The 23,403-nt window shown below is 37.3% G+C and overlaps 1 pseudogene; it reads left to right on the top strand.

Moving 5' to 3' along the window:
• LOC123847541 (tigger transposable element-derived protein 1-like) overlaps positions 1 to 23,403 on the top strand; it is a 163,080-nt pseudogene that overhangs the window by 2,647 nt on the left and 137,030 nt on the right.

The raw sequence follows: 23,403 nt of genomic DNA, 5'->3' as shown, positions 1-23,403 counted from the left end.
CTAACTTGTGATTATGGAAATAAGCTAGCTTCTCAGGTTTTGCTTGATATATATATTAAAAAACATGATCTTGTCGAAAACAATCATTTGGTGAAAAACTGAAACTTAGAAAGCAAAGTGGAGAATATGCTTATGTATATAACAGAAAGAGTAGTTTTTGGTTTGCGTTTACCAAGGCCTTACTGATTTTAAATTTGAAGGACATTTTGAATTTGGTTGGTGGGGCCTAGTGAATGTCATTCTCATTTGGGTTAATTTACTTTTATGTCCTCCCAAAGTTCTCTAACACGATAGTGAACAGAGGAATAGTACAGAGAATATGTGAAGAATTCCTAAAACCAATGAAGAAGGGGAAATAATTTGGTAGAAAAACAGACAAATGATTTGGACAGACAATTCAGAGAACAGCTAATAAATATGAAAGAATACTCAACTCCACCAGTAATTAGAGTCATGCAAATCAAAACCCCAATGAAGGGGCATTTTCATTCCATCAAATACAAAATGTAAGGTGTCTGAGAATACAACTTCTCAGGCAAATTCTCGTACTGGTTGGTAGGACTACAAGCTGGCACTACTTTGGAGAGTAATTTCACACTCTAGTAAATTTGAAGAAGCAGCTAACCTATAACGGAACAATTCTATCCCTAGTTATATGCCCTAGAGAAACTCACACACGTGCAAAAACAGGTATGTGCAAATTTCATTGCAGCACGGTTCATAATAGAAAAAAAGCGTAATGCTTATTATTAAGAAAATGGACAAGTAATTGTATTATGTTCATATGGTGAGATATACAGCAATTAAAATACATTAGAGCAACATTAATTAACAAGGGTGTGTGTTTTTAAAAAGAAACAATTGTTAAAAGAAAAAAGCAAATTGCAAAAATCATGAATAGTGAGATAAAATTTACGAAATATTTAAAAACATAAAATGCAATCTTGTTTCTAGATAATGAATAACTAATATATATAATACAAAGATAAACGTATGAATGGAAGTGCTTCCAACTCTAGGGCAATGATTACATCTGGAGAGAGATGGAGGACTAATGAAGGGTACAAAGAAGGATTCAACTTTTATCTGTAGCATTTTTCTTAAAAAAACAGATCTCAGCAAGATGTGGCAAAATGTTTCTTTGTTAAATCAAGACAGCAAGAGTAAATAAGCATTCATTACTTTATTATTTTCAGTATGTTTGACATCTTTTATTTAAAATAAGGGTGGGGGGAGAATCAAGAGGGTAGAGCTTGGGAAATGAACGAATTTTGCATACACAACATCCATAAGCACCTCCTAACAATTGGTGATGTGAATGGAGCAAAATGGAGCAGCTGTTTGGAAGCAGAATCTGTTATACTCTGCAGATTATCTGGGGCTTCTACTTGAGTTTTGCCTCATTAGCAATCATCTCTGTCACCAATTATAAAGACTAACTCTCCACATAAAATTATGTGGCTCTTCAATTAAAACAAAAGCATAGATGCCTGAGGTAGGGCCAGTCCTTAGAAACCAAACCTTTGTGTGTGTTCGCTGCTCAGAGAAGGGAGGGGGCGGCTGAACTAAGCGAGCGGAGCGTGGTGTTCGCAGACATATCATAAGCTTGCCAGACACTCTTCTCTCATTGATCATCTCCTCTAAAACTCACTTGCCCAGGCTTGCCTTTAAAGGGGGGGGGGGGGAGAAATCATCTGTCATTCTTTATAACAGTTTTGCTCCAGCTCCGCAATGAGATGTTTCAGTGGATTGGGGGCAAGTGGGAAAGCAAGAAGAGTGGGGGTGCTGAAAATCCCTGGGAGGTGCTTACATTCTCCCTGAAGCTCCATGCGCATGTCTCCTCAGGTGAACGGGTTGCTGTGTTACAGGTGCTTGGACTGAATCTGCTCAGTGACACGCACTGCGTGAATTGGGGGCCGCCGTGTCTGTGTGTGCATTTCATGGCAGATAATTATACGTACTTCCATATAAAGGGAGACAGAAAGAAACCCTTGAGATTAATTCTTACTGTCAGCAGTTTTAGAGAGGAAATCTATCCCATTACATCTGCATCTGTTCTGATTTAAGACAATCTTGGAGATAATTTCTATTGGATGGGAGAAGAATCTTTTTAAATCTAGAAATGTAATTTCAGAATATTTAAAACAAAAAGCACCCCATGTCGCTACAGCATTACACAGATATACACATAAGGACACATTGATAATTTTGCATTTAGGAAATATTTCCTTCCATATTTAAATTTCTCCTTCACTTAATTATAGGCATCATATATAAAACATTGCACTTGGCAGAGGTTGTGATGCTGTATTTTACTGTAACAGATTATAGTCTGCTATTTAAAACATGTAATAATGTGTTAAAGGTAAAAATAGGGCCATTTGAGGGTGGGGTATGGATCTTCTGGTGTTCAACTATCATTTTATTGAACAATTATTTTCACAGTAAGTGCATCATGAGTCTATTAGGTATTACTGCTTATGGTAGACTGCTGTAATCGACAATGACAGATTGCTTTCTTTTGAAAGAAATATAGATACCCAGCAATAATAAAGTAAGTGAGGGATGTAATTATGGTCTTAACCCTCATTTGGATTTATCATTTTAATTGTCCAAGTTAATTTGATCCAATCTGTCGTAAGCTAACCAGTGTTAGAGAGTTCCTTAAAAAGGAAACATGACTTTCCAAATTTATACCAGATGACGTACCCTTCCCTTTGAGATCTAAATGCAACTGAGATGAATGTCATCCTGGGGAGGAGGAACCTCTTATCCCCCAAATTATCTTCTGAGTTTCTGAAAGATTGGGAGTCAGGTAGATAGTGCTTAGTTATTAATGGGGGCTCAGCTCCCACGTCCTTAGGTTTCCCTAGAAGAATTCTGAGAGAGCAGCTTCTTGTCCTCCTTTACCTCTTGCTCACTCCCTCCTTCCCAATAAAGAAGGAGCTTATTCAATGAGATCTGGGAGATGGGGGGGAGGGGCTCTGCTTCTTCTGGGTTCTACCTCCTGAAGGACCTGTCACTAGAACACTCACATTCCTTATTCCTCCGTGTAAGCTTAGAGGGATGGCTTTGTCCCACCAGGAGACTGGCCTACAGCTGTGGGCTGGGAAATTTACTCCAAGGAGGAGTGTGTTACAAAAACTGGTAGTAGCCACAGGTCAAGTGGATTTCTCTCCAATTCAGCTTCATCAGCCACAAAGCAGATAGGTTGCTCTTCATCTCTTCAACTTCAGTATTTGTCTTCCATTGGGTCAGAAGTTAGAAAGAAAGAGGAAGATATGGGTTATAATTATTCCTCCCCATTAGTGCAAAGGCCAGGACATGTTGGGAAATACGGGCATATCATTTGGAGGCTGTAATGACCAACTAAGAGACTACATTTTCAGATGGAAACAAGATAGAATGTGTGGGGTACTTTAGTGAGAGTGGGTCTTTGACATCTTTGACCCTCTGGTCACAGCAGCTTATATTGTGCCTGTGAATACAGTCATGGGACTGATCAATAACAGGACTGTCTAAGGAGGCAGGACTCAGCATCCACCCCCCAAGCCCCCCTCAGCAGCAGACGTGGACAGGCAGATGCAGGAATTAGATTATATAGAAAAGCATTATTTGGCTGTGAAGCTTGAGCTTTATCTACTACAACTCCACAGATTCATCGCCTTTATCATACTGCCTTTTTCCGTACCTTGGTCAAACCAAATGTATTCCTGCCTCATGAGTCTCTGCACTTGCTGATCCTTTTACATGAATTATGTTCCAAAAGATATTTGTGTGCCTGGCTGCGTCACTTCATTGAAGTCTCTTTTCAAATACCACCTTCTCAGAGGGGTCTTTTTTATATGTATAATCATCTTGTGCTAAAATAGTACAAGGCTTCCTAGTTCCCTTTCTCCTTTTCTTGCTTTGTTTTTCCTTAGAAAGTGTATCAGATAGTGCATTATATAAGCATTTAAACTTACTTTAATATGTATGAGTTACCTATCTTTTTCAGTAGAATATTAGGCTTACGAGGACAGGAACTGTCTCATTGCCATGGTCAGCCCAGATTCCCAGCAGAGTATGTGCTTAATAAATAAAACATGTAATATGTGCTTAAATAAATAAAATAATTTTCCACTGTAATAGTCCTTTACTTTTTTTCCTTTCTCTTATTCTGACTATAAGCCAAAGCATATTGTTCCAAACCAATTCAAATCTTCCCTGAGTGAGCAGATTCCTGCAGCCTCAAGCCTTTTTAAGTTACAGTATTTCCCCCTAATCCACAGGAGATACATTCCAAGACCTCCAGTGGCTGTCTGAAATGGTGGATAACACTGAACCCCATAAATAACATGTTTTTCTCCAATGCATATATTCCTATGATAAAGTTTAATTTCTAAATGAGACACACTAAGAGATTAACAACAATAATAATAACATAGAACAATTACAACAATCTACTTGTAATATGAGTTATGTGAACATGATCTCTCTCTCTCTCTCTCTCTCGATATATCTTGTACTGAACACACCCTTCTTGTGAAGATGTGAGATGATAAAATGCCCACATGGTGAGATGAAGGGAGGTGAATGACGTAGGCATTGTGATGTAGCCTTGGGCTACTACTGACCTTCTAACAATGTCAGAAGGAGGATCATCTGCTTCCGGATCAAGGTTGACCTCAGGTGACTGAAAGCAGAAAGTGACACATTGGGTAAAAGGGGACTACTGTACTTTTTGGCCTTGGCTTAATGATATATTCATGGTACTCTAAGCCCAATAAAAAGGAATATTTTCCTTTTAGTAAGTTTTGATTCCTTCCAATTTGTTCATTCACTTTGTGAGTGAAGCCACAACCAGGATCTCCAAAATCCCATACTGTGATCATAGACTGTATTGCTAATAAATGAGAGTAACCGTAGGTTGTGTGGGAGTGGGGGGAAAAGGGACAGTCAGCCTGAGGATGGGTCACATGACTAAAGAAGCCCAGAATCCCTGTCCTTGACCTTTATGAAATTCTTTCTTTTTTAAGTTTTTTTTTTTTTTTTTAAGATTTTATTTATTTATCAGAGAGAGAGAGAGCACAAAGCAGGGAGAGAGGCAGGGAGAGAGAGAAGCAGGCTCCCCGCTGAGCAGGGACCCCGACGTGGGGCTCAATCCCAGGACCCTGGGATCATGACCTGAGCCCAAAGCAGATGCTTAACCAACTGAGCCACCCAGGTGTCCCAACCTTTATGAAATTCTAAGGAGGATTGAGAAATCTGTGTCAGCCACCTTCTAACGCCTATCACTTAGGAGTATCAGGCGAATTCCTAATAATATTCATTGTTCTAATAATATTCAGTATTCCGCACTGAGGACTGCCTTTTGATCTTTAGAGAACTGGACAGCTGAAGAGCTGAGATGCATCCCACAGAGAGGGAAGAAAATGTGTCGTGCCTACCACTGCCCAAATACTTTGTATGTTTTGAGTAGAGATTTCACGGTGATCTAAACCTTCCCTTGGCCAAATATATCTCTATGTAGTTCAAGGTTAACCACAGCAGCCTACATACTAAGGCCAGGTGTCTTACTGAAGATCATGCCATTAAAAAAATATGTACAGCTGTACAAGCTCAATATAAGCTGTTGCAATCTGCCAAGGGGAAAAAAATAGCCAAGACCACATTAACTAATGTACTGAAGACTGAACCTTACTTACTGGGAAGGAAAAGCTCCTGCACTAGCCACAGCAGAAACCTCATACCCCACATATTCTTTTGCACCCCAAATGCCAAGATTTCTCCATTTTTCTGGGGTGCTGGCCATGTACCAATAATTGGAGTTAATATATATATATATAATATATATATAATATATATATAATATATATATAATATATAATATATATTATATAATATATATTATAATAATAATATATATTATATATAATATAAATAACATATCTTTCTACTCCCTTTGGTTCTGAATGAACTCTGAAATTAGACACTAGCATCAGAGAAATGGAGATCTATTATCAACTTTATTATGAGAATGATTAAATTAGAGAATGAATATTGAAATTAGAGCCAAAATCAGGCTTCTAATATTTCTTTCAATTAAACCTACCTCCCCCAAATCCCCGCCTTAGGTAGCAGCCATGGTCTCAGCAGGAAGGTAAAGTGAAATAAATAAACTATTTAGAAATGTGTGTACAGGGCATAGGAATGCCAAAAAACCATGTGCTGGTCACAGCAGAACTATTTCTAGCTCTAGGCAAAAGCAGTTAGGAAACTTGGAAGGAGAGAGTCATATAGAGAGGGTCACCCTGGGAGGAGATGAGCCACCCTACAGGGCGACAGCCAGAGCAAAAACAACTTGAACCCAGCATCCTGCCTCTGTTCAGTCTTCTGCCAGGGCTCCCCTTTGGCCATATCCACTCAGAAGCCAGAGCAAAAAGGACCACTTCATGCATTCCTCCTATGTAGACACCAGGCTAAAAGGAAGTGGTGAGTGGAACTACAGGGGTGAACAGAAGATAACTGTCCAGTTGGAAAATACATCACATGGATGAGTGGAGAATGGCTGCTTTCTGAGCACAACTTTCTCTGAAAGAGAGAGAAAGAGTTGAACCACTCATAGCCAGTTTCCTCCCCAGTCTCTTCAATCTTCCCTGGGGAAGATAGTCCACAAATTTTCCTACTCTGTTACTCTTGTGACGTGGAAATTTCCTCCCCGCTATAAATATGCAAAACATGGGGAACAGGCATTTTCCCTAATGCAAAGTAGAAGTGGTTGAAAATGAGAGCCTGCCTGTCTCCTCCCCTGAGTGGGATAGCTACTCTGCTGGTTTTGGTTGTGAAATTCCATGGGTTAAGGGCGCCTGGGTGGCTCAGTTGGTTAAGCGACTGCCTTCGGCTCAGGTCATGATCCTGGAGTCCTGGGATCGAGTTCCGCATCGGGCTCCCTGCTTGGCAGGGAGTCTGCTTTTCCCTCTGACCCTCCTCCCTCTCATGCTCTCTGTCTCAAATAAATAAATAAAATCTTTAAAAATAAAAAAATAAAAAATAAATAAAAAATAAATTCCATGGGTTAAGAAAACAAATATCAGAGATATTGGGAAGAATCCTGGTCCTCCTGACGACATGTTTTCCTGAGAAGGTTTCCCAGAGAACTTCTCATTTCTTCCTAACGAGGGAGAAATGAGTTTACTTCTTTCATCTATTATAAGCCACATAGCTAGAGTGAGACTAGAAAAAAAGGAATTAAGCATGTAAAGAAAACTCTATATAGGTTCTCCCTTCGGAAATGTCCTTTCCTCAGGACACATCCCTTTTCAGCCCTCAGAAAAGCAAGCTTCTAAGGTAAAGAATAGTTCCATCAAAGGGGAGGCCTACATTGTAAGAAAAAGGGAAGGCATAGGAAGCAGGATTCAGGCCATCAGACAAGGTAAGATCTCCGGTTCCGCTAATCCAGCTCTAAACATATAAAGCAGTACCAGTATTTTAATTTCCTTCTGTCTGACACTTGTGTCCATTTCTTCACTAGTTGAGAATTTGGAGGGGAGAAGATCGGTGTAATTCACCCCCCCATCTCACTACCAGCAGAAGTTTCTTTGCCTCTCCTGGTGCTGAGTTTCACCTTCCAGTGTTTTTTTTTTGTTTGTTTTGTTTTTTGGTTTTTGTTTTTTGTTTTTAATGGAATTTTTTTTGCTAATCTGTAGGATTATCCTTGTCCAACATCATCTCACCCAATCACTGCTTTTCTTGATTTGTATGGTTAAGATCAGTGGCAGGGACACTTACACAAAGCCATTGTGTATGTTTGTATGGAGGCTTTTACTGAAGGTTTATGGAGAAGGAAAGAGTTATAGCTCAAAAACATAAATTAGAATTGAATATTGCATTTACATATTAAATATATTAGTTGAATATTAAAATCATTATGCTTAAAAAATCCTTCAGCCATTATCAGCCATACATACCTACAGTTCCATCAATGTTATATTAATATTGTTACGTGCTTAGGTACTGCCGTTTTTTTTTTTTAAATCCTGTGTTCCCTTTTATTTTTTCCTTAAACTAGATTCTTTGCATTTTGTTTTATACAGCAATTCATCAATTGCTTTATTCTGCCCTTTTCTTCTGCATTCTGCCTTTGGACTTGTTTTTCAACATCCAGTTGGGTCATCAAAATATTTCCTTCAGGAAGACTTTGCCTTCATAAAGAGAATTCTGGTGCCAGTTATTCATTATGCCAAAAAAAAAACTGTATTAGCAATTAGGTCTTTAGAGTCCTACTAGGTGTCAGGCCACTAGGTGTGGTCCTCATAGCATCTCTGTGAACTAGCCCTGGTTTACAGATTGTTCAGTAATTTGACTAAAACCATGAAGCTTGTAAATGATAAATTCGGAATTTACAAAACAGTCCTAGATGTTATAGCTAATGAACGAACACAATATGGCTGTTTACTATAGAAATCAAGCAGCATTGTTTAGCTATGTGGCTTATAATAGATGCAAAAAATGTTCAAAATCACAGAAATTTTAAAAATTAAAAGATAATAATATTGCAGATCCAAATGTCAGATTTACTACCTGAGAGTAGTGACTTTTCAGTATTGAAGCTTTTATTTTAGGTCTGAAATTATTAGAAATTCAGTTTTTTACTTTTCTAGATATATATTTTTTTAAATCTTGGAATCAATCATGCAATAAACATTTATATAAAATACTGTATACATTGAGCATTTCCAAGGGTAGTATCGATTCTAAATTTCAAGCATAGGTAGTATAAAAAATTAAACAATATATTTTTTTAGTTTTTTTTCTTTTCTTTTTTTTTTAAAGATTTTATTTATTCATTTATTTAAGAGAGAGAGAGAGAGCACATGAGAGGGGGGAAGGTCAGAGGGAGAAACAGACTCCCTGCTGAGCAGGGAGCCCGACGCAGGACTCGATCCCAGGACTCCAGGATCATGACCTGAGCCAAAGGCAGTCGCTTAACCAACTGAGCCACCCAGGCGCCCTATTTTTTTAGTTTTATGGGGAAAATTAGCCTTTTGGGAATGTATCCCATCTGCATCTGATGAAAGAAATTTAAGTAAAAACCTACAAATAATTTTATTTAAAAAAAGTTTTTTTCTTAACAGAGAGAGAGTACATATGCATGGGTGGGGGAGGGGCAGAGGGAAAAGGAGAGCGAGAATCCCAAGCAGGCTCCATGCTCATCATGGGGTCTGACATGGGGCTCCATCTCACAACCCTGAGATCATGACCTGAGCCGAAATCAAGACACTTAACCGACTAAGCCACCCAGGCTCCCCAAAACCTACAAATAATTTTAAAAGTTTCAGGTTAATTCAATCAACAGAAGTCTGAGAAGGGCCTTTAGGATCCTAGGGTACTCACCAAACGTTTTCTAAGACGTCAGACTCTTTGGAACTTCTGTGTACTACGCTTATGTTTTTTCACAACAGAGTAATCCAAAACTACAGGAATTGCTTTATGATTAATGATTAAATCCAAGCTTGGTTTATTTTAATATTCACTAGCTATTTAGATAAAATGATACTACAGAGTATCACACACTAGATGGTTATGAACCAGCTGGTTTTTTTTTTTAATGGCTTTAAGTTTTGACAGTATTTTAAAACTGAAAATGCTACCAAGAACAACCTCCATGTTCATCTTTATTTCTTTGTCTAAGACCATGATTAATGCAAATTTTAATAAATGCTTATTAGGTACTCAGCAAAGCCTTATGGATATGGCAAAGACCATATGAGCTGAGCAGATACAATCAGTGGTGAAACAGCTAGATGTTAAAGGATTATATATTACATTTATCTGTGTACCAAGAATAAACCATAAAATTTAGATCCTACTTTTGCCAAGAAAATTACCTAAATTTTTGTGCTGCTGCCATTTAGCTTGTTTTATTTTATAGGACAAATTTCCCATAACTATAAATGCAGAGGCTTAATCAGTTATCTAGCAATCTAATAAAAGAAATCTGCTCTGGCTTCAATTTTATAGATTGATTTCCAGGGGCATAGCATTACAGGAAAATTATATGGCTCTTCTCTTTGTTTTGGCACTGGTGAGAAAGATCATGATGATTGTGACTTGGTGAACCTTTGAGAGATAGAATCACTGCTAATTTCTTTTTAATGAAGTAATTCATAGTAAAATTCCTTATTCTGTTTTTGACATAATAATACACATTCTTGCAATTTAAAAGTATATAGGGTTATTTCATTTTTCAGATTTAAAAAAAAAACAGTTCAAGGTTACTTGTGGTAGGGATATTCTCATAAAAATGTGCACAACTGACTGGTATTTTTGGAAAGTGGACCTCCTCAATAAACTGGGGGAGAAATGTGTCCTAGGGAATGACAAGTAGTTTGATTTTAGTGACTAAAACAGATGTCTGTTCTTTATCTGTTTTTCTCTTCCTGGATGCTTTAATATAGGTCTGGATTTTTAGATACTTACATTTTTATATTAGAATTCCCTAGTCTTTGTACAGACTTTGTTATTTATCTATAAATGGAAAGGCAAAATATTTTGTTTATAGGATGCATATAGATATTAAAAAGACAAACAATTTTCTACTGGTAAAATTTTGAAATATTGAATGCAATGGGATATTTCTATAAAAGGCTTTGAGGATTTTTACTCCCTTGAAATAGTGACCATTCTATTCTGCTATTGGAAGCTATCTTTTATTTCTGTTTTTACTGACATGGCTTTTCCTTTCTGAATCCCTTACCAAAATGTGTAAGATTAATAGCCTCAAAGATACAGCTTTATATTAGGAATACAAAGAAATAGCATTTGAAAATAATAACATTTGATATTATATATATATATATATATAAAACCTTCATTTTGTATTTTCTATAAAACATGTGATGTTTATGAATTCAGCTATTGATTTAAGCAGAAGAGAAAGCCAGAGGTATCCAATTTTCTCAGTAGTCAATAGAATAAACACGAATTGTTCTGCCCTGACAGAACAGATGGATTATAATGTTTGTATAATACATTCATGTTCATGGCAGGTATACTCAAGTTCAAAAGAATAGTATTGTAAATTAACTTTTAGAAAATTACTTTTCTACTAATATGCTTTCACTATATTGTTCAATTCATAATAGACATAAAATATGCACTTAGTAAAATCATATTTTGTAGCTTCTGCATCAAATTCATTACAGCTTTTAAAAATTTCAGATGGTTTATGAAATTTGAAATATTTTTAGTTTATATGCTTGAAAGATTTGCCAAATCAGGGAAATACAAATCAAAACCACAATGAGGTACCACCTCACACCAGTCAGAATGGATAAAATTAATAAGTCAGGAAACAACAGATGTTGGCGAGGATGTAAAGAAAGAGGAACCCTCCTACATTGTTGGTGGGAATGCAAGCTGATGCATCCACTCTGGAAAAGTGGTTCCTCAAAAAGTTGAAAATAGAGCTACCTTACAACCTAGCAATTGCACTACTGGGTATTTACCCCAAAGATACAAATGTAGGGATCCAAAAGGGCACATGGACCCCAGTGTTTATAGCAGCAATGTCCACAATAGCCAAACTATGAGAAGAGCCCAGATGTCCATTGACAGATGAATGGATAAAGAAGATGTGGTATATATATACAATGGAATATTATGCAGCCATCAAAAATTGAAATCTTGCCATTTGTAACAATGTGGTTGGAATTAGAGGGTATTTTGCTGAGCGAAATAAGTCAATCAGAGAAAGACAATTATCATATGATCTCACTGATATGCAGAATTTAAGAAACAAGGCAGAAGATCACAGGGGAAGAGAGGAAAAAATTAAGCAAGATGAAACCAGAGAGGGAGACAAACCATAAGAGACTCTTACCAATCTTAGGAAACAAATTGAGGGTTGCTCTGGTGGAGGGTGGTGGTGGGATGGGGTGACTGGGTGATGGATATTGGGGAAAGTATGTGTTGTGGTGAGCACTGGGTGTTGTGTAAGACTGATGAATCAAGACCTGTACCCCTGAAACAAATAATACATTATATATTAATTAAAAAAAAGAAAGATTTGCCAAAAGACAATGATCACATGTTAAAATAAAAGGAATGGTAACATTGTGAGTCAACTATACCTCAATAAAAATAAAAAAGGCATATTTTCAAATGAATTCCAATATTAATATGTAAAGAAATTCTCTGCCCTTTGGTTGGTGGCTGTCATCTACCTATTTTAAGATTTTATTAAAAACTATTTCCTGTGGCACCTGGGTGGTTCAGTTGGTTAAGCGTCTGCCTTTGGCTTAGGTCATAATCCCTGGGTGCTGGGGTCGAGCCCCAGGTCGGGCTCCCTGCTCAGTGGGGAGCCTGCTTCTTCCTCTTGTTTTGCCCCCCAACCCCCTGCTCATTGCTCACTTTCTCTCTCTCAAATAAATAAAATCTTAAAAAAAAAAAAACTATTTCCCTATGACCTACCAAATAAGAAATATTGACAAAAATTAGAAAGTTGATAATATTCAGTATTGGCAAATATATTAGATCAGTGAGAATTGTCATACATTGATGGTAGCATTATAAATGGAAATAATATCTTTGAAAAATGATTTACCATGCTACACATGAACATAGCTTATAGTCCAGAAATTTCCTTTTAACTATATACTGTATGGAAATCCCCATACATGTGTTACTGGAACTATGTAGAGAAATATTCACAATAGTATTGTGTATAATGTATCTTCTTCAAAGGGAACCACCCCAAATATCAATCACATGAGTATGATTAAATTAATTGTGGTTTATTCAATAAAAAATATGGCAATGAAAAATAATTAACTGTAATAATGACTCTCAGGAATATAATATTGAATAAAAATATAGAAGACCAGAGATGCAATTTTTATGAATGTAAAATTCAATCAAAATTAAACAATATACTACTCAGATATTTATACACATATGACTACATTTTACAAAGCAATAAAATAATACAAAATTCAGAACAGTGATAGAAGTTTCCTAATTTTTTATTGTTTTGCAACTTACACATGCATATTTAGCTAATATTACATAATTGATAAAGAAAATAAATATGAACAGCTTCGGTACTATCTCCCAATGTTTCCACAATGCATTTTGAAAAAAAAAAAAAATATCCTAATTATTGTAATTGTGAGTGGGGGAAATTTAGAAGCATATCCTAAAAAAGAAGAGTTCTCTGAAATAGTCTATCTTCTATTTGCAGGATATTAATTTAAACCTCAATTATATTGGTCGAATTATATTGTGTTGCTATAATGCAAGTATAAATTAAAACAAGAATACAATTTTTAGAATACATCTTCGGTATGGGCATATTAAGAAAGTTATGTCAGAGCTTTTTTAAAATTATGTCATTTTGATACTTTCCTAATTTTTTTCTTTTTTTTTTTAATTGTAATATAGCAATACTTTTCTAACTGATGAAACAATTAGCTTGTCATGAAACTGTCTGTGGTCACTGCTGGATCATAGCCCATGGCCAGCTGACTATACCTTTTCTGCAGAGATCAAATATACAGAAAAACAGCCTCATTTTTATTCAGCCTCATTTCAGTCCTTTTTAAGAATATACAATAGACCAGGGGCGCCTGGGTGGCTCAGTTGGTTAAGCGACTGCCTTCGGCTCAGGTCATGATCCTGGAGTCCCGGGATCGAGTCCCGCATCGGGCTCCCTGCTCGGCAGGGAGTCTGCTTCTCCCTCTGACCCTCCTCCCTCTCATGCTCTCTGTCTCTCATTCTCTCTGTCTCAAATAAATAAATAAAATCTTTAAAAAAAAAAAAAGAATATACAATAGACCAAAACTTCCATTCTCTCTACTCATATTAGCAACATTGTAGTTAAAGCTGTGATTTGACACAATTATAAAAGAAAAAGAAAACTGAGCTCCAGAATAGGCATTCCCAAAGGGAAAATTTTATTTTCATTGAAGCAGACAAGATTTCAAACAAAGGCAACAATATAAATTAAATATTAAATACACAAAAAACCAACCCTGAGTTAACTTTAATTGCCATTCTCTGTGTTCCTGTGTCTCTTTTGGTTGTATTTAGCCATGCTGTGGTAAGTGTAGTGGAGTTGGGTGTCTGTCTCTCTCACTGAACTGTGACTCTTGGGAAAAAAAAACCTGGGTTATTATTTTTGTATTGTTTACTCCTTTCATGGTACTGAATAGTTAGTAGATCCTCAATAAAGCCTTGTCTAAATGAATGCGTGAATGGACAGATGTGTTAATTAATTAACTAACCAGATTTCTTCAGGGCCAGTGGTTTGAAAATTACATAAAGAGTAATGATATGTCATTTGCAAATATCTTCTCCCATTCTGTAGGTTGTCTTTTGGTTTTGTTGACTGTTTCCTTTGCTGTGCAAAAGCTGTTTATCCTGAAGTCCCAATAGTTCATTTTTGCCCTTGCTTCCCTTGCCTTTGGCAATGTTTCTAGGAAGAAGTTGCCGCGGCTGAGGTCGACGAGGTTGCTGCCTGCGTTCTCCTCTAGGATTTTGATGGACTCCTGTCTCACATTTAGGTCTTTCAACCATTTGGAGTCTATTTTTATGTTTGGTTTAAGGAAATGGTCCAGTTTCATTCTTCTGCATGTGGCTGTCCAATTTTCCAAATACCATTTGTTGAAGAGACTGTCTTTATTCCATTGGACATTCTTTCTTGCTTTGTTGAAGATTAGGTGACCATAGAGTTGAGGGTCCATTTCTGGGCTCTCTATTCTGTTCCATTGATCTATGTGTCTGTTTTTGTGCCAGGACCATACTGTCTTGATGATTATGACATATCAGATAAAAGGCTAGTATCCAAAATCTATAAAGAACTTATCAAACTCAACACCTAAAGAACAAATAATCCAATCAAGAAATGGGCAGAAGACATGAACAGACATTTTTCCAAAGAAGACATCCAAATGGCCTACAGACACATGAAAAAGTGCGCAACATCGTTCGGCATCAGGGAAATCCAAATCAAAACCTCAGTGAGATACCACCTCACAGCAGTCGGAAATGGCTAAAATTAACAAGTCAGGAAATGACAGATGTTGGCAGGGATATGGAGAAAGGGGAACCCTCCTACACTGTTAGTGGGAATGCAAGCTGGGGCAGCCACTCTGGAAAACAGTATGGAGGTTCCTCAAAAAGTTGAAAAGAGAGCTACCTTACGACCCAGCAATTGCACTACTGGGTATTTACCCCAAAGATACAAATGTAGTGATCCGAAGGGGTACGTGCACCCTGATGTTTATAGCAGCAATGTCCACAGTAGCCAAACTATGGAAAAAGCCAAGGTGTCCATCGACAGATGAATAGATAAAGAGCATGTGGTATGTGTACACACACACACACACACACACACACACACACACACACTGGAATATTATGCAGCCATCAAAAGGAATGAAATCTTGCCATTTGCAACGACATGGATGGAACTGGAGGGTGTTATGCTGAGTGAAATAAGTCAATCAGAGAAAGACATGCATCATATGACCTCACTGATATGAGGAATTCTTAATCTCAGGAAACAAACTGAGTGGTGCTGGAGTGGTGGGGGGTGAGAGGGATGGGGTGGCTGGGTGATGGACATTGGGGAGGGTATGTGCTATGGTGAGTGCTGTGAATTGTGCAAGACTGTTGAATCACAGACCTATACCTCTGAAACAAATAATACATTATATGTTAAAAAAAAGAAGAAGATAGTAGGAAGGGAAAAATGAAGGGGGGAATCAGAGGGGGAGATGAACCATGAGAGACTATGGACTCTGAGAAACAGACTGAGGGTTCTAGAGGTGAAGGTGGTGGGGGGATGGTTTAGCCTGGTGATGAGTATTAAAAAGGGCACGTATTGCATGGAGCACTGGGTGTTATATGCAAACAACGAATCATGGAACACTACATCAAAAACTAATGATGTAATGTATGGTGATTAACATAACATAATAAAATAATTTTTTTTAATTAAAAAAAGAATAATGCATTATATTGGTTTTATGGTCATTGTATTTGGAGGATTTTTTTTGCTGCAAACTAAATATTTCTACTAGATAACAATGCTTTATTCTTTAAACTGAGTTTCTTTGCCTTTTTTAAATGGAAAATATCTTTTTTTAACTGAAGTAAAATCTATAAAATAAACTAATCAACATAAGCAGATGTGTTAAATTTTTTTGGTGGTGACAGAAAGTAATGCGGTGAGGGCACCTCGGTGGCTCAGTCATTAAGCGTCTGCCTTCGGCTCAGGTCATGATCCCGGGGTCCTGGGATCAAGTCCCACATCGGGCTCCCTGCTCTGCAGGAAGCCCGCTTCTCCCTCTCCCACTCCCCCTGCTTGTGTTCCTGCTCTTGCTATCTCTCTCTCTGTCAAATAAATAAATAAAATCTTAAAAAAAGAAAGTAATGTGGTGAAATGCATGTATATGTGTATATACATGTACACACACATATGTATATGTATACGGGGGGGTGTTCAACGGGCAACATTCCTCTATTCTGAATATTGAATATTTTCTTACTTTAAAAAAAGCCATCATACCATAAAATTGTCTTTACAAAATAAAAATTAGATAGTCCTCTAATGTTATGGTCCTCTAATGCTCATGGTTCTTAAATAACCATGTGCTACTACTAAAAATAATATTATGCCAGTTCTAGGATCTCTAGTCTTCTTTGCTTTTTGACAGTTTCACTGATTTGGATGCTTTGATCTATTTTTCTGAAAATTACATAAGAGGATTCTAAAGGTATCTAAGGAGCCAAACAAACCCAGGGGATAGGGAAGGGAGGTAGAAGCAGAAAGTCAGTACCAGTAACGCAAAGACACCAAACGGGAACTAAATTTTTTCCTTTGATTCAAATGACCAATAATCTGGTGCAGCAAAAAAAGGAGTAACCCTTCAACTCAACCCAACTGTGTAACAGAAAATCATTTCTGCGTTTGGATGTTTTACCCCAAAATAATCCCTGGAGAGGTTTTCAACTTTCCTGATGCCTGATAATAATAAAAGGAGCCATTGATCTCTTCTGACTAATTCTAAATATGGAATTCATGTTAAAAATCAGATACTAGAAATAGAAATCACCAAGTCTCCACTGTTTGGGAAGGTGAAGTATTGATTTTCCTTCTTATTGTATTTTTTTGGTGGTTGGGGGAGGGGCGTATCTTTTGTGTGCAGGCCTGTTGAGTATGCATGTCTGAGTGTGTTTGTGTCTGTGTTTCTTGGGAGGATAGGGGGAGGTGGCACCAATTATCTGCAGTGGAAGTATTCATGGCTTTGAAAACAGCCATTGAGGACAAGAAGAATATAAATAATGAGAGGGAGGCAGGCTGCATTTCATAATGTTAATTTCCCTGTTTGCCGGGAAGCAAGTGAGCCTATAGATCCTGTCTCTCTCTTGCTCTTTTACTTGATGCTCAATATAATGAAGAAAGAAGCTACAGAGAACATTTCACAAAAATCTGGAAACTTAGATTTGGTGCAGCTAAGCAGCTAAAAATAAAAATCTTTAAAGCCTGATCAAACCAACCAAATATCTGGGGTCAACTAGAAAACTAAAATGCCTTTCTCATGTTATTCCTAATGGAATCTGAGGTCAAAAAGCGTAACAATGGACTCCTTCTTCCATTCAGGAGACTTCTCAGATTTTGTAGCTATTGTTTCAATTTATCAGTATAGTCCTGAAACATAGCACTGCTTTGTAACCCTCTAAAAAAGATCAACTATGCTCAAGTACTGAAGGTCATTCTACTCACACCATGACACAAAAGATTTAAAGAACCATAACATTTTAAAAATAATGCATATACCTAAAAACAGAGCATGTACATATATATTCTTACACATTTGGATATATGCACAAGGTTTCACCTGGGAGTATGGAGAGTCATAAGTACCTGATCAAATTCATTCATGTGCAATGAGCATTTTCAGAGTAGTATCTATAATATACAAGACATTGTTCTAGGCACTGGATATACAGCAGACATTGGGAAAAAAAATTCTGGCCCATGTAAAATTTACATTCTTGGGGAGAGGCAATTTTAAAAAAGTAAATAAAATATATGAAATAGGTTGTATACTAAAAAGTGGAAAGTGCTAAGGAAAAGTAAATCATGGAAGGGAAGGAGGAAGTGTGTGTGGGGGGGAATTTTAGATGGGGTGACCCATAAAGATCTCATTGACACTGTCATTTTCCTAAAGATCTAAGTAAGAATGAGAGCGTATATCAATAGGAGTTGAGTATAGGAAACAAACTTCTGTTAGTATGTCAAACAGAAAAAAAAAAAAAAAAACACTTAATATAGAGAATAATGCACTTACAGGCTCAGGGAGGTCTGCCACTGACTTAAGGAGTTAAAGGACTCAACATCTTAGCTGGGATGGAAGGGACAGAAAAGACTGGTTACTATTATCATCATGAAACCACAGTGTCTAGATATGCATGAAGCTGGGGACAGGTTCAAGGATACTGAGGCTGCCATTAATTACAACTCCCTCAAAGTATTCACGCAGAGCAAAGATGGCTTGTACCTTGCCTCTATGTTTTAAATTACTCACAAGTGCCTATTGGTGGTAACTATTCACATCAGAACTATACTGATAAATTGAAACAATAGCTACAAAATCTGAGAAGTATCCTGAATGGAAGTGTTAGGAGTTAGTTGGACAGTTAGGTAGCCAGGGTCCCCGACAAGAAAATATGGAGTCAGAACAGCTAAAATAAAACAGCACTGACATCCTGGTTTACAGCTTAGACAAGACCGAACTGACATTCTGCTTTGCAGCCTTTGCAGAAATGACTTCTTCAAAATGTCATAAAATAAGACAATTAACCACAAAAGCATGTGTCAATATCATGGGCAAGGGGCAGTTAAGACCTATGCCCCCAGATGTCAGCAAAAAAAGGACCATCAGCACAGGGACATTAACCTAAAGGGTAGAGAGATATGTAACCAAAGCCCTGATTGGCACGACTCAACACACCCTGATTGCTTAAGAAAATTCCACAAAAGACTCATAAAAACCCCTAAACTTAGAAACTCTGGGGGCAATCCACTAGGGTCCCCCTCCCTCTCTGGGAGCTTTATACTCTTGCTCAATATACTTTGCTTTGCTGCCCATCACTCTTCGTCCGGTCTACCTCTTCATTCTTCCAAGCAGCGGGACCAAGAACCACCAGGCACTAAGGGGACAAAAAATCCTGTAACAGAAGTTCATTGTTATGCTTTTTGACCTCACATTCCATTAGAAATAGCATGACAAAAACATTTTAGTTTTCTGGTTGACCCTAGATAATTTAGTTGGTTTGGTGAGGCTTTAAAGATGTTTATGTTTTGCTGCTTAGTTGCATTATATCTAAATTTATCAGGATGTAACTCCATTGTGAATTGAGGAAGATCTGTATATAGACCAGAAAAGAGGTTCAATACATTGTAGGTCCTGATAGGGATAACATATTACTGCAGCAAGGATACTAGAAGGCATAAACTAGAGGGAAAATCCTGAGAACAGGATCATCAAAATTAAAAGATAATGGAGTGATTGCAGTTATTAATAATGACAAGATCTGTGACCATGAGATAGTGAATTTATAAAGGAGAATCAAGGACATGATTATTGTAGGGGAAAAAATTCAAGAATTGAAAGGCTGGAAATGTGCATGTTTCATGAAAGTGGATAATGAAATCACCAGGGGTTTGACGGGAGTAATAAAGGAGAAGCAACAGTGAGGCCAAAGCCAGAGCCTTCCAAGAAAAATGAAAAGTGGCCAGGGTCTGCTAGATGGCTACAATACGGAGGAAGTATAGGTTGTGGTTTGGTCTGATGGTGTGAAATTCAAAGGTGGGGAACGTACAGGAAAGGAAAGGAAATTGGCTTGGAAGTGCCTGAGTGGAACAGAGGATGATCTCTCTCACGTCCATGCCAGGTAAAATGACAAGCATGGAAGGGGAAAACAGTCACCCCCCAAGGGGGTGTAGGGAATCCTGGATCTTCAGGGGACAGCCAGGTTTCTGGTATAGCAAGAAAGGGAAATGTCCATTCAAAGAAAGGTTGAAAGTATTGCTGAAGCCTGATGGTGAGTCTGTTGAAGTTATGGAGAGGTGACAGATAGATGCAAAAAAAAATTAAAAAAATAAATGATGCTGCAGAGCTCTGTAAGGATTAGAGTCTGGGGAAAAGGAGTCACTTGGTAGTCCTGGGCATCGTGAGGTAACTGATGAAAACAAGAATGAAGAGAATAGTAAGGTCATTTATTCCTAGCTGTAGCCTCGTTCCAACTGTTGGGAGAATGTAGGGATGTGAGTCTTTCTTGGAGTAGGTACATTTCTGGGGTTCTGTCTTGACCCAACCAAAAGAGATGTGGAGGATGACAGGAGAAGGTGATTTCAGTTTAAATCATTTTATTTTGCTACCAAAATAAGACAATATTTTCATGTTTTAGAGATTGATTCTTCTAAATGGAAGTATCTTCAGCTTTACTTTCTTTCCTAAATTAGTAGATTTACACAAGCATTGTGGGTGAGAAAAATTAGGAGCACAGTTGATTACAGTGCCAAAACCAAATTAAAAACGATGCTAAGAACCCATAAAGAGGGGCGCCTGGGTGGCTCAGTTGGTTGGGCAGCTGCCTTCAGCTCAGGTCATGATCCCAGGGCCCTGGGATTGAGCCCCTTGTTGGGCTCCCTGCTCTGTGGGGAGCCTGCTTCCCCCTCTGCCTGCTGTTCTCCCTGTTTTTGTTTTTTTGTTTTTTGTTTTTTAAAAGAACCCATAAAGAAATAGGACCATACGTCCTTGCAGGGAAGCTGATATCAGAAAAGATCTGTGCCATGGACTCACCGTGGGTTGCAGTATCGGGTCAATTTAGCTAAATTGCAAACTAGGACTACACTTTATACGATTGCCTTTCTTTCTATTTTCAAGTGAGCCTTGGTCACAGTAGCTATTGTTTGGATGCTTCAGGCAGTCATATTTAGTTGACCAAACATCAGTGCAAAGGGTATCTATACGGCTGCACCTCAGACACATCGCCACTTGCCTGCTGGCTCACCTTGTTGTGTGGGACAGTAGCCAGAACTGAGGTGCCCTAGCTGCTACCTTTTGCTTCTCCAACTTCTGGACCAGATGTGTTTAGTTCCATGACAAAGGGCACTGGATTATCTCCATGTCACCCCATCAACAAAACGGGAGGTGTGAAGAAGGTGAAAGGCTGACAAAGATTCCAATATTGACAATGGGGTCCAGTGTCTCCTTGTTCTTCCACACTTCATGCTCCTCATCTCTCCCCAACTATCTGCCCTGCTGACCTCAGTCTCCAGAAACATAACCCTTACACAGATTGTTGAACCAGTTCCCACGAATGCATAAGGTCAAATCGGTGTAATAAATTCTCATTATGTATCACTCCTACTAGTTCAGATACATTCCCTTACTTGCTATATGATAATCCAATAGTTAATTAACTTCGCTAAGTCCCAGTTTCTCTTCCTGTAAAATGCTAATAATATATCTACTTCAAAGAATTCTTGTAAAAAAAATAAGTATGTAAAGTACTTAGCACAGTCTCTGGCACCTAATGGTTACTCAGTAAATGGTGGCTGTTACACTGAAGATAAAATAAATTTTCAACATGGCTTTGATTACACCAAATTCTATTTGTAATCAACTCGATGTTCTCCTCCTTGAGACAAGGCAGCATTTTTATTCTTAATTCGTTTTATCTTCTTTAATAACTCTAAGGAAAGTAAAAGATATTATTTATAGGAGAAGTCTGTTCCTGAGAAGCATATATATCAGGATACATCATTTTTAGTCATCAGTTGTCTATGGATTAAGATATTATTATCTAGTAAAAACTATATCACAAAAATATTAATGGCACATTTTTAAATAGAACAAAATATAAATAATAATTAATTGAGAGAAAAGTTCTGAGCTATCCTAAAAGATACAAGTATACTATTTAGATGGTTGTGGAAAAGGGAAAAGAACATCAATAAATCTCTGAAAAATCCACCTTCATAAATGTCCAAAAACATGCTATTTTTATCTGGAATTTTTTTTCAATTTAAGGGAATTTTGATTAAAGAGGTCCTTTAAAAATCAATTTACTACAAAATTATTTTCACTATTATGTTTTTATTCAAGACAAGTTTTTATTTTTACTTTCAGGTGTTATTCCTAAGTAGTTATATTTAAAGATAACATTAGTTTAACAAAATAGTCCTATGTTTGCTTGCCAAGCATGTTGAATATACAAAAACTTATCCCTTATTATTAGCTTGTAGAAGACTTTTTCCTTCTTTCCTTTAAATTAATGCATGTGTTTTACTGAAGTGAAAAAAAAAAGCTTTTATTTAATCACATTTTCAGATGACTATGAAGCTGGTTGACCTTTTGTAACATTCATTCATGTCTGTAAGACAATGTTAACAGACTGATTAAAAGTTAATACAAAGATTAAGACTGTTGAGCATTGGGGAATCTCTTACTGTCAAGGAGCATCTTTAATAATTCTGCAAGCAGGATGCTTCCACAGTCCAGACGTGCCAGTCCCTAATCCCTTCTGTTTCAAGAGATAACCATTTATTTCCATTTCCAAGAGAGTCCATCTGCTCACATGGCTTGAGTTCAGAAGGAGTGGAATCCAATAACTGAAAAAGAAGTGAACTTTCTTTTGTGCCTCAGCAAAGTGAGCATCCCTCCCAGGACAGCAGCAGTCTCAGTGGTCATGACACAATCACAGGGACTCAGAGAGATAAATGAATAACTGACAAGAATATAAATGGGAGCCTTTGACTAAGCACGACTCAGAAAGAAGAATAAATGTACATGTTCCCAAGCACTCACCAGCAGAACACAGCGGCAGAAAAGATCTGGGTTAAAAAAGAAATTTATAAACACAAAGAGGAAGAAGATAAAATTCTATCAATATCAAATAATATTAAATTATTATCGTTCTACTTAAGGTCTAGGTAGTCTATTATCTTGGTTTTAACTGTTTATAAGAATCTATTTTATTTTCTCTTCCAAAAAGAGCAAGTATTACTGCTTGACTTATCATGTTTGTATTAAAGACCCTTCAACCACAAATAATACAGAGGCCTGAGAATGGAGAAACAGCTAGAGATGAATAGCATACTAATATGGAAAGGGTAGAAGGAAAAAGCAAGAACACCTAGAATGATAAGCAGGCCTGACAGCTAATTCTGATCCCTGTTCTGCATATTTAGCATTAGTAGGCCAGCAGTAGTTAACTAATAGAAGCAAGAAAAGCAATAAGATCATCTTATATTTGTTTTGTTTTTTTAAGATTTTATTTATTTATTTGACTGAGAGAGAGACAGCAAGAGAGGGAACACAAGCAGGGGGAGTGGGAGAGGGAGAA

This window comes from Mirounga angustirostris, unplaced genomic scaffold (genome assembly GCF_029215605.1).
Source record: "Mirounga angustirostris isolate CCGP_5_RB_7025 unplaced genomic scaffold, mMirAng1.0.hap1 SCAF_2, whole genome shotgun sequence".
In the NCBI taxonomy this organism is placed as follows: domain Eukaryota; kingdom Metazoa; phylum Chordata; class Mammalia; order Carnivora; family Phocidae; genus Mirounga; species Mirounga angustirostris.
Note: the sequence above shows the minus strand (reverse complement) of the source record. Positions and strands in the feature narration are given on the sequence as shown.